This window comes from Pipistrellus hanaki (assembly GCF_964339955.1).
Source record: "Pipistrellus hanaki genome assembly, chromosome: 14".
In the NCBI taxonomy this organism is placed as follows: Eukaryota; Metazoa; Chordata; class Mammalia; order Chiroptera; family Vespertilionidae; genus Pipistrellus; species Pipistrellus hanaki.
In genome coordinates, this window is record NC_140516.1 from 13,701,959 (window position 1) to 13,716,875 (window position 14,917).

A 14,917-nucleotide genomic window follows, 5' to 3' on the forward strand; every position below is an offset into this window, starting at 1 on the left:
CGTTTCTAGCTCACTATCCCTCTCTCCCTTCCTCTTTCTAAATTAAATTTATAAAAAAACATAATAAACACAATAGCAAACCCTTTATCTTTTAAATAATGTAGCATTCTATGTATCTTACTACCCAGTTAACTCATGAAACTGTTCAATGAAAGGATCATACAAATCTGACTGCAGGGAGACAGTAGTATGTATTGCTCTCTGAGATCCTCTTGGTGTACAAAAATCATTCTGGACCTCTAATCTGGTATTAAGTACCCCTGCAAAGATCTCCTGGCCTAGGAGTTGGGTCAAATCTGGGCTCTGTCTTACTTCTGCACTGATAATATCCACATCTTAACTCTTTTTATAGTTTAAAGTTTAAGACTGTGCTCACATATAACTTCATTTAATCTCCAGGATAACTTTGGGTAAACTGAGGTTCAGGGGAAAATGGAGCTCACTCAAGGTAATAGTCCATGGTAGACTCCAGGCTCAAATGCCATATTCTAATATCTAAGTCCAGCACTACCTTCACCTGAGCCGTAACTGCCTGCTCTAGCTAGTTCTGCCTCTGCAATTAGGCCAATGGTATAAGTGCCAGCTACACCAATGTCTAGCAGAGAAACCCTGGGAAAATGACTTAAGTTGTAGTACTTTATCTTTAAGACAATAATAATATATCCCTCACAGAATTATTGAGAAAATTAAGTGAATACATTACTTAATATTCAAAACACAGCCATCACTTCCACCAAATGTGATGTCTACACACTGAAAAAATGTCTCATAAAATACAAAATTAAAAAGATTTAGTGTACGTACTTAAAAAAAGGAAATTAATGATTTCCTCAAAACTTTAGCCAGATATCCCAGAAAATACAACATTTGCTCTCAAAGATTCTGTTGCTAACAACAGTTGTGCCATTGATCTATAATTAGTCAGCTTGAAAGAGATACTTGAAAAAAGACTGTCCTCACCCTGGCCAGTTTGGCCAAGTGGTTGGAGCATTGGCCCAAGAATCTAAGGGTTGCAGGTTCGATTCCTGGTCCAGGGCATGTACCTAGGATGCAGGTTCAATCTCCTGCCCTGTTGGGCCACATGAGAAGCAATCCATCAAGTGTTTCTCTCACATCAATGTTTCTCTCTCCTCCCATTCCTTCCTCCCTTCCACTCACTCTAAAATCAGTAGGAAAAAAATATCTTCAGGTGAAGAGTTTAAAAAAAAAAAAAAAAAAAGAACTGTCCTCTTTGCAATCCATGAACTGTATGTTCACTCCATTTCCCCCCCTCAGATTCAGAAACTTGTAGCTGAAAGGAACCTTAAAGGCCATCTATTACAACTTCTAGTTATCCAGTAAAAGGTCCCTTATTTAATATCTCAACACATGGGCCATAAGTCTCAAAATACTTCCAGTAATTGAGATTTGTCACTTTTAAAAAAAAAAATTTTTTTTTAATTGATTTCAGAGAGGAAGGGAGAAGGAGCGAAAGATACAAACATCAATGATGTGAGAGAATCACTGATCGGCTGCTTCCTGCACGCCCCCTACTAGGGATCGAGCCTGCAACCCAGGCATGTGCCCTTGGCTGGAATCAAACCTGTGACCCTTCAGTCCACAGGCCGACGCTCTATCCACTGAGCCAAACCATCTAGGCTGAGAACTTGTCACTTTTTGAGGCAGCTCACTCCACTGAACAGATCTAATTGTAATATATTTCTTATTCAAAGGAGCCAAAATCTGCCTCCCCATAATTTCTACCAAGTAGTCCTAGTTTCCCTGAAACAATCTCAAGAAATTCTTATTAATTCTTTAATAAGAGAGGCCTTCCGATATTTGAACATTGAAAAAAACCACTACAATCAAACCCCATTCTACCTCCAGCCCCACGTTAGGCCACTCATATCCCAGTGCCTGACCACCTCCACATATCACATGGTTTCCAAAACTTCCTTCTTCACTGGCAGTCTGGGCACTGTCCAATTATACATGCAATCCAAGGTTACGTGAACTTTCTTAGCAGCCCTGCCACTCACTGGCTATGCTAAGCATACAGTCCCACTAAAAACCCCAAATCTCCTTCCAAAAATGCTGTCAAGCTGAATCTCCATTCCCTTTTTTGTGCAAAATTAAATGCTGAGATTTATATTTTACTACAGTTCAAGTTAATTTTGTTGGTTTGAGGCTATCTTCCAACCTATTAAAGACTGCTTTGCTTGATTCTGTCATCCATGTCATCTGCAACCCTAATAAGCATGTCCCTCTGTGTCATTACATAAATCACTGACAAAAATGTTAAGAGTTGTAACATGGTGTGTGTAAGAATGAAATCATAGTGCAACCATTTTCACGACAGAACACAAGGATCATTCTGGGTTAGAAAGTCTAGAACAGGAAGCTGACCTTTCCAAAGTAAAATGGTTTGGGGCAAAATTTCATTAGGAGACAGTTTACTGGGTCCAAGTAATTATTTCATCTTTCATCGTTTATTCAAGATGAATCAACGAATCTAATTTGATTCTACAAAATACAAATGCAGGAAGCAGGAAGAGAGACCACAGAGAAGCATCCAATACTGCAAAGCTGCTTTCAGGCATGGTAACTGCACAAGCAGATGAACATACATTTTTAAAAACAAAACGTATTTCATAGCTAACAAATAGCCTCCATATACCTTCGTGACAAGCTGTTGCCACAATCCTTACCCCACAATCAAAAACATCATTCATATCTAATACCAACACATTTCAGTAAGACTGACATCGTATATCTTAAAAATATAATAAGGGAAAATACCAGAATTGGAACTCCAAAGGTTTTAATAGTCCATGACAAAAAAAAGAAGATTGTCCAGATCTTCAGGCAAATCTGCCAAAAAGAAAAAAAAAGTAAATGTTAATTTGGGCACGAGGACAGCCCTTAGATTCAGCAACCAGCTAAGACTCCCTTCGCTAGTCAATACACACAGCTGCAGTGAGTCTGCTAATTAGTACACCACCTTTGGTGATGTAATAACCCTTTCACATCACTAAAGGGTATTTAAGAAGAGAGGATTCGGGACAGGGAAGAAGTCCCAAAGCAAGTGACTAAAAAGGTAAATGTTGCTCTTCTTTAAAGTCACACCGGTTCTCCAAATTGTTAAAAATCAGGTATATGATAGAGAATGATCTCATCAAGGAAGGGGGAAAAAATTCCATTATTCGAACAGCCAGGCAGGTATAACATATTTTTCCCTCTGGGGAAAAAAATAAAAAGAATCAAACATTGTTTAATAGTCAATGTTAACTTTCCCAGGCAATTTTCACTATTTGTCCCAAAGGCCCCCTGGCATCTTGGTACTGATTGGTATCAAGATCAGGCCTATTAACCGTGCCTAAGAGGGACGTACAAGTTTCCATGGTGGTGAGGATGTGTTTACACAGGTCATATTTTAGGACAGTATTGATCATTTTTACTTCAAAGGTAAAAAAATAAGTTTAACATAGGGTACAACACTGTGAGTACCCTAAGTGCATCTTATACAAACAGCCAAGCAACCTTAGGTCCCGCTCACCCCTCCCCCAGCCACAGACACACACCCGGCTCCTCAATTTAATCTCAAAATTAGCTCTCATCTGACACCAACCAACAGTTAATTAGGCAGAAGCAGATGTAACTCAGCAGCTCTTTGCTACAAGCAGAATCGGTGTGTGTTTTTTAACACACACATAGCTAGGAGAGGAGCAAAATCAGAAGTCTCTTATCTGTAGCCAATTCTTGACTAAACACATGAATATTATCCACTTTGAATATTATACACTAGAAATTTTTTTAATTTTAGGCTGGTTTGTTTGATTCTACTGGCCCCACTGTAAATTGGTGTACCCTAAGAGAACAGATTGAAAATCAATTTAATTTAAGTCTAAGCAGTATCTAACTAGAAAGACAAATCCATAGCAAAGAAAATGCATAATTCATTCAAAAGCCAAATAGAAATGCTTTTTGTCCTCCTGATCTGGAATTACCCATACCACTTCTCTTTTTCAGAGCACTAGGATTTGTTTTATAGGCACTATCAGTGCAACCCTAAAAATCATTATTCTCTTTTCATTTTTTTTCTATAAAAACTTGAAAGTTGGACTTTTGATAGTAGGCTATCAAAAAGGGACTGAGTCATTTCAAATTAATTTTGGAGACTCGTGCTACATCAAATTAAATTATTCTCCTTTCTGAGGTTTTGAATCTCTTTATTTTTAACTACAAAATAATATCAGTAAATTATACGGTTGTATCATACAATCATAATAAAACACTTCACATCACTCATTACAAACTATTGTAAACAGATCTAGAGAAATGCTTAGTCCAACACTGAGTTTTTGGCTTCATTAGCATCATATAAATATCAGCACTGTTCAGAAATATTCATGTCAGCATAAGAGGAGTCAAAATACCCTGGATCATAAATATTATGTGAAGCTTCCTCCAAGCTTTTACTAAAGCTGTGTGTTTTGTTTCAAAAATCAACGTCATAACACTGGAGTCATGAGATTATAGATGAGCCAAAAACAGTGGTAGAAAAAAATAAAGATTTATAATAGAGTTTACTCTTTTGTCATCTCAAGTTTTACTTGCTAGGTTATTTTTAGCTCTCATTTTTATATGCTCCTGGAATTTTTCATGGCCAATTATGTAACTGAACAAGGACCCACAAATCTTAGCAGTATCTTCTGAAACGGAACATAACACTGTTTAAGGAAAGGGACATTCACTTCTTTTCTTCTATAACCATCCAGAATAGACTTTTGGCAGAGCTGTTCAAAATAGTGTCCTCGGTTAACAAATATCTGCTGTCTGACAACATCCAACATCAGCCATATGGTGATATTAGTTAACTTCCAAGTCCTGGAGGCATCTATGTTCCCTAAAGTTACTTCCTGAGGCCCAAAACGTAGGAATTGGGAGGTCAGATTATAAATACTAATCAGAGAACCACCACCAAATGCTTAAAGGAGGTGGTGTTCTCCTACGGTAGGTGCTATGGGGCAAGAAGCAATCAAGCCCTCTTTGGTGGTGCCTCAAAAAGTTAAACATGAAATTACCATCTGGCCCCACAATTACATTTCTAGGTATATTCCCCAAAGAAAGCAAAATAGGTTCTCAAATAAAAAGCATCTACAAATTCCTGACAGCACTAGTCACAATAGCCAAAAATCCGAAACAGCTCCATGCCCACCAACCAAAAAATGGATCAACAAAATGTCCTATCTATCCCTACACTGGAATATTAGTCAGTCATAAAAAGGAACGAACGGCTGGTGTGGCTCCGTTGGTTGGAGCGTCATCCCACATAGCAGAAGGTGGCAGGTTCTGTTCCTGGTCAGGACACTTACCCACGTGGTGGGTTTGATCCCCAGTCGGGGCGCATGGGAGAGGCAACCAACCCATGTTTCTCTTCCTCTCTTTCCGCCCACTCCCTCCTCTCTGTGGTCAAAAAAAAAAAAAAAAAAAAAAAAAAGGAATGAGGTACTAATGCATGCTACAGTGCACAAGGTGGATGAATCTCAAAAACATCTTGTGGCCCTGGTCAGTATAACTTGGCTGGTTAAGTGTTGTCCCATGCATCAAAAGGTTGCCAGTTCCATTCCTGGTCAGGACACACACCCAGGTTGAGGGTTCGATCCTGGTTGGAGCGGGTGCAGGAGGCAAGCAGTTGATGTTTCTCAATCACCTTGATGTCTGCCCCCCTGCTTCCTCTCTCTCTAATATATGACACCTCCGGAATAACTAAATCCGTAGACAGAACATGGATTCTGGGGCCTGTAGCAGGGCGGGGTATTTTGGATTGATGAAAATGTTTCGCAACTAGAGGTGGTGGTCCCATAACACTGAATATACTAAATGTCACTGAAATGTTCACTTTAAACTGGTTAGTTTTATGTTATATGAATTTTGCCTCAATAAATTATGTTTTTGAAAGAAACAAAGCACTAAACTATAATAATACCAACCATTTTTTGACAAGCACCATGGGCTAAGCACGTTACACAGATTATCTGTAAACCTTAAAACAACCCTGAACGGTAGCAAAAGAAAAACTGAGACCTGATCTGGTCAAGACCTCAGACCACTAAATCAAGGATTTTAATTCAGATGCTAAAACCAAAACGTTTCCCCTCCCTCCACTGGTTTTCAAACGGGGCTCTTTGGATCTCTTGTGGGAAAGCGCCTTGAATATCACCTGCCCCTGGCGGGTTAAACACCAGGGCCACCACCCCTTGCACCAAAAAACGCACCTCCACCTTAACTGCTCCATATATAAGATTCACTTAAAGGAAAGATTTCCCCTGAATGCAGAAGAAAATAAGTCTGGAAAAAACTGTGACTATACCTTGCACAGGGAGGACAGGTAGAACAACCCTTGGGTGGATGGCCTTAACTGGACCTTGAAGAAATCCTTAGAAGCCATACTCTTCTCTGTCTAGCAGGAAACTTTTTGCTTTCTTACTATTTTGGCATTCATTTTCTATTTTGCATTACACTTATTTGTGTGCTGACCTCTTCTCCCTTACTAGATTATAACACTCATAAGAACAGGATTCAGTTGGGCTGGGGTGGCTCAGTGGTTGAGCTTCGCAAGCCATGAACCAGGAGCCTAAGGTTCAATTCCCGGTCAGAGCCCATACCTGAGTTACAGGCTCAATCCCTATTGGGGGGGTTGGGGGAGCATGCAGGAGGCAGCTGATCAATGATTTTCTCTCTTATCACTGACTTTTCTAACCCTCCCTCTGAAACCAATCAAAGAGATTTTAAAAAGAAGAAGAAGAGGATTCTGCCTGGCTGGTGTGCTCAAATGGTTAAAGTGTTGGCTTGCACACCAACGGGTCTCAGGTTTGAAATCCATCAAGGGTGCATACCTGGATTGCAGGTTCTTCCCAGCCCTGACTGGGGCACGTGCAGGAGACAACCAATCAGTGTGACTCTCTGACACTGCTGTTTCTCTCTCTCCCATCTTTCCCTCCACTCACTCTAAAAATCAATGGGAAAAATATCCTTTGGTGAGGATTAACAACACAATAACGGGATTCATGGATTTCCCAAGACCACAGCTTGTACATAAGAGGGGTTCAATTCCTATTTGTTGAATGAATGAATGCATCAGTGTATGAATGAAGGTAATCTAGAAAGCATAGAAGCTGAGAATGAGCTGTCAGGACAAAGCAACACCGAGGCCATGTGCATGGCTGGAGAGGGTACATGTTAAAGAGGAATAAGAAATAAAGTTGGCTGTGACAAAAGCAAGGCTGAGGCATGTGAACATGACAGATGAAGTAATAGGAAGCCACTGCAGGAATAGTGACCCTATAAGAGACAGTGGAGCCCTAGCCAGTTTGGCTCAGTGGATAGAGCGTCAGCCTGAGGACCAAAGGGTCCCAAGTTCGATTCAGGTCAAGGGCACATACTTTGGTTGCAGGCTCCTCCCCAGCCTGGACCCTGGTTGGGGTGCATTCAGAAGGCAACTGATTGATATGTTTCTCTCACATCGATATTTCTCTCTGTCTTTCCCTCTCTTCTCCACTCTCTCTCTAAAAGATCACACATGCACACACACACTGTTAAATGTTTGTGTCACTCTGGGAATAGTATCCATCCAGTACAGGTTGGAGAGAAGGATGATTGAAGGGACAAACAAAAGCAACCAGTATTTCATTTCTCCAGATGTCAATCTGGTTCAACTTATATTTATATATCTAACTAAGCAGCAAGCCCAGAGTGTACTCAATACATGCTAGATTAATTGAATATTTAATTCCCCATCTTTTTAGAATACTCCTAAATTCTTTCTCACTACTCATTAACATAGAGAGATTTTAATTCTTAAGCTAATAATGTTTTCCAAGGATCTCTAAGAGGCTAAATCACCATGAAAATTATCTTTTCAACTAATATTAAATTAATTAGAAGTTTAATTTTTCATGCCATGCTCTCCTAGTTGACAATATCCTTGTTATGTCATTAAACTATAATTGTGTAAATCTGCTTCAACAAACAATAACTGAACCATCAATAAATTATTATGGCTTCCATAATCCCTCACAAAGATTAGTTTCAACATCGTCACCATCAATTAGTAGAGACATGTCCCAAATCTCCTGGTGAAGCCAGGAATTAGGTTTGCACAGTCACCCCTGCATTTAAGTGCTCAATAGTTTCAGTCTCTAAACTTTAATCACACTGCAAAGAACCTCGCAGGAAATCTGATCCCTTGTAAAACAGGATTTTAAAGACAAGATGCAAAGTCACTAGAAGTCATCGGGCCTTCAGAGCCAAAATACACTGATTAGTAATGATGTACATTACTAAGCGCTTTCACTTAAGAAATAATCAACTAAATTTAAGGTGTCTTTTTCTTGGACTTTAAAATTTTTCTATTCAACTCTAGATTTCTTCCTGATTACAAATTAGCTTCATCGTATTTTAATGACAAGGAAAAAAAAAAAATCTGACATCTAAATTTGTAAAAGATTATCTTGAAAACACAGACCACTTAACTTTATCACTTGATGTCTTCAAACAGGATATCCAGTATAGCCTGGAAATAAATAGGGTTCCCCTCTGAGAATCTCAAGAAAAATTAAAATTTTTTTTTTAAATGAATACTTGTACATACAGACATTTGCATACAATTTCAAGGGCTTTCAGACCTCTACTGCCCATCGAAGGACCCCTAAGGTCCACTGTCTACTCTGACTTTACCTATTCTAAATTTTATTTTTTATACACAGAAGTCAATAATTTTATCCAGTTTCATAATAACTGGATGCTTTAGTTAGGATGATGATGTTAAAAGTAATGTTATTCTCATCATTTTGAGATATTACCAAATAGGCTTCTGGAATCTTGTTCAGTAAGGTGTGCTATCATGGGATGTATCTAGAGAGCTCAGGAATCAAGTCCTCACTTTGCTAGCTACCTACGCTATGGGATACTGGACATGTTATTTAATCAGTGTAAGTCTCAAGTTTTCTCGTCTCTTTTTTGTAGAACTGTAAAGAGGAATACTTGAGATGACAAATATGAAAGAACCAAGGATAGTGACAGACATATAGCAGGAACACACTAAAATGCTAGCTCATAAAAGGAAAAAAGGGCAATACAGTCAGCTGGAGACCTGTAAAATCGAATCTGGCTGAACTTGTCTATATGACCACTTTCTCCTAAGAGACAGGAGAAGTCAGCACCTGGATCTTAGTTATAGTTGCAGAAAAGTAAAAAGTCAAGACAGAAAACAGAAGAAAAAGAGGAAAAATAAAAAACAGATTTATAAAGGTGAGGATAGGATCAAGAAGATTGTATTTTACTTATAATCACACATCTTTTAAGGTCAACAAAGCTGTTAGAAGATAATACTAAATAGAATATCTACTTGACCTAAGGGTAGGAAAAAGAGTCTTAAAACAAGACACAAAAAGCACTAATCATAAAGAAAAGACCAATAAATTTGACTCCATTAAAATTAAGAACTTTGGTTCATTTAAAGACACCATAAAGAGAGTGAAAAGGCAAACCACAGAATGGAAGAAAGCATTTTGCAACATACACATGAAAAGACTTTGATTCCAGAGTAAATATTAAAAAAAAAAAAAAAAAAAAAAAAATAGGGAACAGACTTGAACAGGAACCTTATACATGAAGAAATCCACCTAGCCAACAAAAAGCTGTTCAACCTGATTAATAGCAGGTAAAGGCAAAGTTTACCAGATTGGCTAACTTGAAAAGCTAACAAGACAGAGCTGGAGAGGAATGGGAACTCTCATATATCTGTGGAAGGAGTGTAACCTGATATAACACTTTGGGAAAGTTTGACTGGCACCTAGTCAAGCTGAAGACAAGCATAACCCCATGACTAGGAAGACTGTACAACTCATCTTCCAAATCCAGACATTTCTGAGAAATAAGAGTGTTTTACTGATTACAGTGGGACAACAGGCATATGGCATGATAAATGGTCACCTATGAACAAGCAATTCCATTCCTAGGTGTACACCTTAGAGAAACATGGACACATGTGCACCAGATGATGGGTAGGTAAAGCTTTGTTCACAATTTCCCCAGACCAGAAACATCTTGCAAGGTGGAAAGGATAATACAAAAGTTGTGGAGGACTGTGGGAGTCCTATACATAAAGGTCCTTAAAGGTACTTTGGAAATGAGAATTAAAACATTATAGGAAAGCACTCTAGACAGTTTGGCTCAGTGGATAGAGCGTCAGCCTGGAAACCAAAGGGTCCCAGGTTGGATTCTGGTCAAGGGCACATATCTCAGTTGCAGGTTCCTCCTCGGCCTGGGCCCTGGTCAGGGCTCGTACAGGAGGCAATCAATCGATGTGTATCTCTCACATTGATATTTCTCTCTGTCTTTCCCTCTCTCTTCTACTCTCTCTAAAAATAAATGGGAAAATATCCTCAGGTGAGGATTAAAAAATAAAATAAAAATTTTTTAAAAAGCATTATAGGGAAGAAATAGCCCTTACTCATACTTCTCCCATCCATGTATCATTTCTTTTTCTGCAAGCAAAGAAATGATCGCTACAGCTCACACATCCCTACTTTCATAAGACAATTTCCTTTTCTCTCACTTTGTGCAAATACAGGCACCTACGTATAGAAAAACTGAAGGTATTTTGCAGGGAACTAAGAGACTAAAAAGTTGCCTGTTAGGAATCCTGGCATTTAACAAAACTAGATCAGTTAGTTAAATTAAATCTTCTAACTGGTATATGAAAGTTTCTGAAGTACATTAAAATGATCAAACTTCCTCAACTACCTCACCCTATTTTGCTTTCCTTCATGTTATGCATTCTATCCGACAGTTCCCACCTTATCTTCACAAGTAGTGCATGAGAGAAACATTTGGTATAATGGCAATGACACAACACCCATGCTACTCAGAGGCCTGGGTATGGCTAGTAGGCAAAATTTGTCATTACTACCAGCCAGTCATTCCCCTAAGTTCCGCTTTTAACGTTAAAACCTCCTTCTGCTTCTATTTTTTTCTTTTTTTTTTTAAACCATCATTTTGCCTCCTCAACTTCCAACCCTAAGTAAGACAGATCTCAGGTAAGAATCTTATCCTTTACGGAAACATGCAATCTCGCCTTTTCAAAAACATAAAAGGATTGTCCCAATCCACTTTGATACATGTGTGAAGAATTTATGAATATCAAAATAATAGAGTTTTATTTCAGGGCTATCCCAGAAAATCTAGGGTACACAAGTAAAACTGGTAGAATGTACTTTACTCATAGTCATATCAAAAACAAACAAACCACACACACACCATTTTTTTTTTTTTTTAGAACCACAGAACTCTATCACACCATAACTAATTCCCATATGCTATACTTCGATCTCCTGTCCATATGAAAGAGTGTTCATATACTTTTTACCTTGAATTTTCTGGTACCTCCACCCCAAACATACTTGGTTCACTGGCTTCTTTAGCATGTCCCAACACCCTCTCCCAACTGCAGGGTTCAAACGCCTTCATAGAAGATTTGTAGTCGCTCTTCTGCCTTGTCCCTAGTCTGCCACAACTCCTTGAACTCTGCCCATAGCCGTCTTCCTTAGATAGACACCTTGTTCCTTCTCCTACCCCACATTCAAATCCAGCCTGGCCTGTCTCCCAAGCCAACGCCTTTCTTTGCCCCATCCTAACTCCTCAGGCGGTCCACTCAATCACATACCCCCAGCCCTAGTGCCCAGCCCACCCACACCTGTCTGTCCACCCTCCTGAACCCCCCATGAGATTTTTCTGCCATAGGTCTATTTTACAAGTTCTAAGTATCCTCCCTTCACATTTATGTCACCATCTTACCATCTTTCTGAGGCTCTCCCAAGCATAGCCATACCATCCTTCCATGTTTAATGCTTCATAGACTCCCTAACTTATAACAAACCTTCCTAGTCATTCCCATACTTCCATTCCCACAACTGTGCCTGCTCTTCACATTCCCCTAGTACTCCCCCCCTCCCCCAATCCAACATCTACTCTGCACGGCTTTCTCGACTCTACCCCACATCCACCACACCCAAACCCAAACCCACTCTGCCCCGGATAACTGCAACCTCACCCCCCTGCAGCATGTCACCCATCTGCAGCATTTCACCTGCCCTCGCATCCCTCTCCGTCCCCCTTCCCATCTCCCATTATTGCATCTCTTCCTTCTCTCTCTCCTGCACCGGTGTGCACACCTCATTCTCCCTCCCATCCACGCCCTCGCCAGTCCTCACCAGTCCTCCACGGACACCAGCGCCCCCCACCACTCCAGTCCCGCCAAGTCCCGCCCACCCTGAAAACCCCTCCGAGCCCCCGCCTCCCGAAAGCCCGAGCCCCGCCCACTCCCGCGTGGCCCCGCCCCTGCGCCCCCTAGTCCCGCCCCTTACCCTGGAGGCCCCGCTGAGGGGCGGGGACTGTCCTTCCTCCCGTTTCCCCGCCCCCTACCGTCACGCTCAGGGGCAGCCCGACCCCAAGCGGCCCCGCGGTGACCCTCGCGCAGAGGCCTGTGGGAGGGGCCTAACAAGCCCCCGTCCCCCTTCCGCCCCCCTCCCGCCCAGTCTCCACCCCCTGGGAGCGCGCGGGGTGGGTGACAGACCTGGCCGCGCGCCACCGCCGCCGCCACAGCGCCTGCCTTTGGGCGCCGGCGCTGCCCGAGAAAGAAGCCGCGGCCGCCGCCTGGAGGAGGTGCCGCCGCCGCCGCCACCGCTGCCGCCGCCGCCAGGGGTAGGAGCTAAGCCGCCGCCATTTTGTGTCCCCCTGTTGTTGTCGTTGACATGAATCCGACATGACACTGATTACAGCCCAATGAAGTCTCATTAAACCCGAGCCGCGGCCCCGCCCCGGCGCTGCCCCATTGGACAGGGCCGCGGACGCCTAGGGCCCCTCGTTGGCCCACAGACCTGTCCGTCACCCACACACTAACCACGCGGCAGCCCATTGGGGCAGGTTCCTGCCGGTCATCTCGGCTCCGCATAAACACACCCCTCGACCCAGCATCCCCCCCCACCACACACACTCCGGCGCCACCCCGGGGGAGGGTTCACTGCCAGTACCAATCGACAGACCTCTGGGCCCGCCTCTTCCGAGCACCTATTGGTCCAGCCCTTTCCTCTCTCCCCCAGACGCCGCGCCACCTCTACTTCCCCCTCCCCGCCCCCTCCGCCTCTGGAAATGGATTGGGTCCCCTCGTTGGCCGGGCGCTCGGCCTTATTGGCTGCAAGCGACGCCAATCAGAGGGGCCTTTTTCCCTCTCCCCTCCCCCACCCAGCCCCACAAACCCCCTAGCCCCGCAGCTAAAGTTTGTGTGAGAGCTGATCGCTGGCGGCGGCCGCAGGATTTCGGGGTGGGCGCGGGCGGGCGCGCGCGGGCGGGCACGCGAAGTTAAAATTCGAGGTTCTCCGTCGCCAACCCCCGCGGCGGGGCGCGCGGACGGGCGGGCGCGCCGCCCGGAGCGTTCCATCCCGCCCCCCTCCTCCACCCCTACCCCGTCCCGTCCCGTCCCGGGCGACTCCTCGCCCGCCCCCTGGCTCGCATCCTTACCCCCCACACACCCCCTCACCTGCGAGTCCCAGGCCGAGTGCAGGCGGAACGATGTCACTGCAAGCCTCCTTCCCATCCCATCCCATCCCATGCCGAGGGGGAGCAGGCAAGCACCTACCCCGCCGGGCGTGCACCCACCCCCCGGCTGCACACTCGCCCGTGTCTGCAAGCACGTGTACCGTTCGCCGCTGCCTCCAGCCGCCCGGGTCCCCCACTAACCTCGCCCGCAGCCCGGCCGGTCGCTCGCTGCTCTTTGTTGCTGCAGCCCGGGTCTCCCCGCTGCCTTGCTCAGCCTCCGCCTCGTCCTTTGCCAGCCGCCCGGGTCCGCAGCGCCGCGCTCCCCCCGCCCGGGACCCGCCGCCGCCGCCGCCTCCTTCTCCTCCTCCGCCTCCTCCTCCTCGGCTCCGGGCTGCAGCGCACAGAGCCCGAGGCAGCAGCGCCGCCCAGCCCCGCTCCCCCCGCGCCGCCAGCCAGCTCGCCCGCCCGCCCGCCCGGCCCGGCCGGGGGCGCAGCCCGGACCCCGCCCGCCCCGGCCCCAGTCCCCGCCCCGGGGGTACCTGCCTCCGCCCTGGGGGGCTCCGCTCGCCGCCCTCGGGGGGAGGGCAGGGATGTCGGTGTCCGCGGGAGGATGGGGACGCCCGGCCCGTTTGGGGCGGGGAGTGTGCGCGGCCGGACCGGGACAGACGGAGAGGTGCGGTCCTCGCCAGTCCGCCCCCCTCCCGCGGCCGTGGGCCCCAAACTTGGTCCTCCCGCCTAGGCCTCGCACCCTCGGGCGGTCGCGGCAGTTTTGGGGCGGGGGATGCTTCGGGAGCCGTGTCTGCCCGGATCGGGAGGCAGAGGGAGCAGTGACATTCAGCGGCCGCGGACAGGGCACGGCGGCGGCATCCCCGGGCGGGAGCGGGGATGTCAGCGGCGGGCTGGGGGGGACACTGCCCCCCGGGATGCTCCCTCCCGGCCTGCGGGGAGCAGGAGCGCTGGGCTGCGCTCCGAGTGCTCTCCAGGGCGGTGTGCGCCGGAGGGATGGCAGGGGTGCTGGGGGGAGGGGGCAGGGAGGGTACCGCGGGGGGCCCTCCCCCCTCCCCCCGCTCCTGCAGCCAGCGCTGGGAGGAAGGCTGATGGCGAAGTTGGGTTTTCCAGACTTCCCCTGGGCCCCCCCGAGTTCCTGAGGCCCGCAGGAGGGGGGCTGGGGCGCCCCTGGCCGCCCAGGCAGGGCCACTCCGGCTGCCCACATGCCTCCCGGCGCCCTGCAAACTCCGAGGACTTCCTGCCCAGAGATGGGTAGGGATGCTGGCAGGGGGGACTTCAAGAAAACAGGCAAAGTAGACTCAAGACATGGCCCTTAGAGTTTTGAGGACGA

At 45.5% G+C, this 14,917-nt stretch overlaps 1 protein-coding gene across 7 annotated transcripts in view; it reads right to left on the reverse strand.

Annotated features, from left to right (window-relative positions):
* KAT6B (lysine acetyltransferase 6B) overlaps positions 1–14,396 on the reverse strand; it is a 176,346-nt gene extending 161,950 nt beyond the window's left edge. Inside the window, exons 1-2 of one of the 7 annotated variants that reach the window (XM_084904835.1) lie at positions 14,118–14,396; positions 2,779–2,850 (exon numbers count right to left, since the gene is read on the reverse strand). The gene's annotated coding sequence lies outside the window, so the exon portion shown is untranslated. Of the gene's footprint in view, positions 1–2,778; positions 2,851–12,616; positions 12,912–13,779; positions 13,959–14,117 lie in introns of those variants that run through there. The other 6 variants (XM_084904834.1, XM_084904833.1, XM_084904838.1 and 3 more) reach the window with 6 other exon arrangements.
* Between the last annotated feature and the right edge of the window lie 521 nt (positions 14,397–14,917).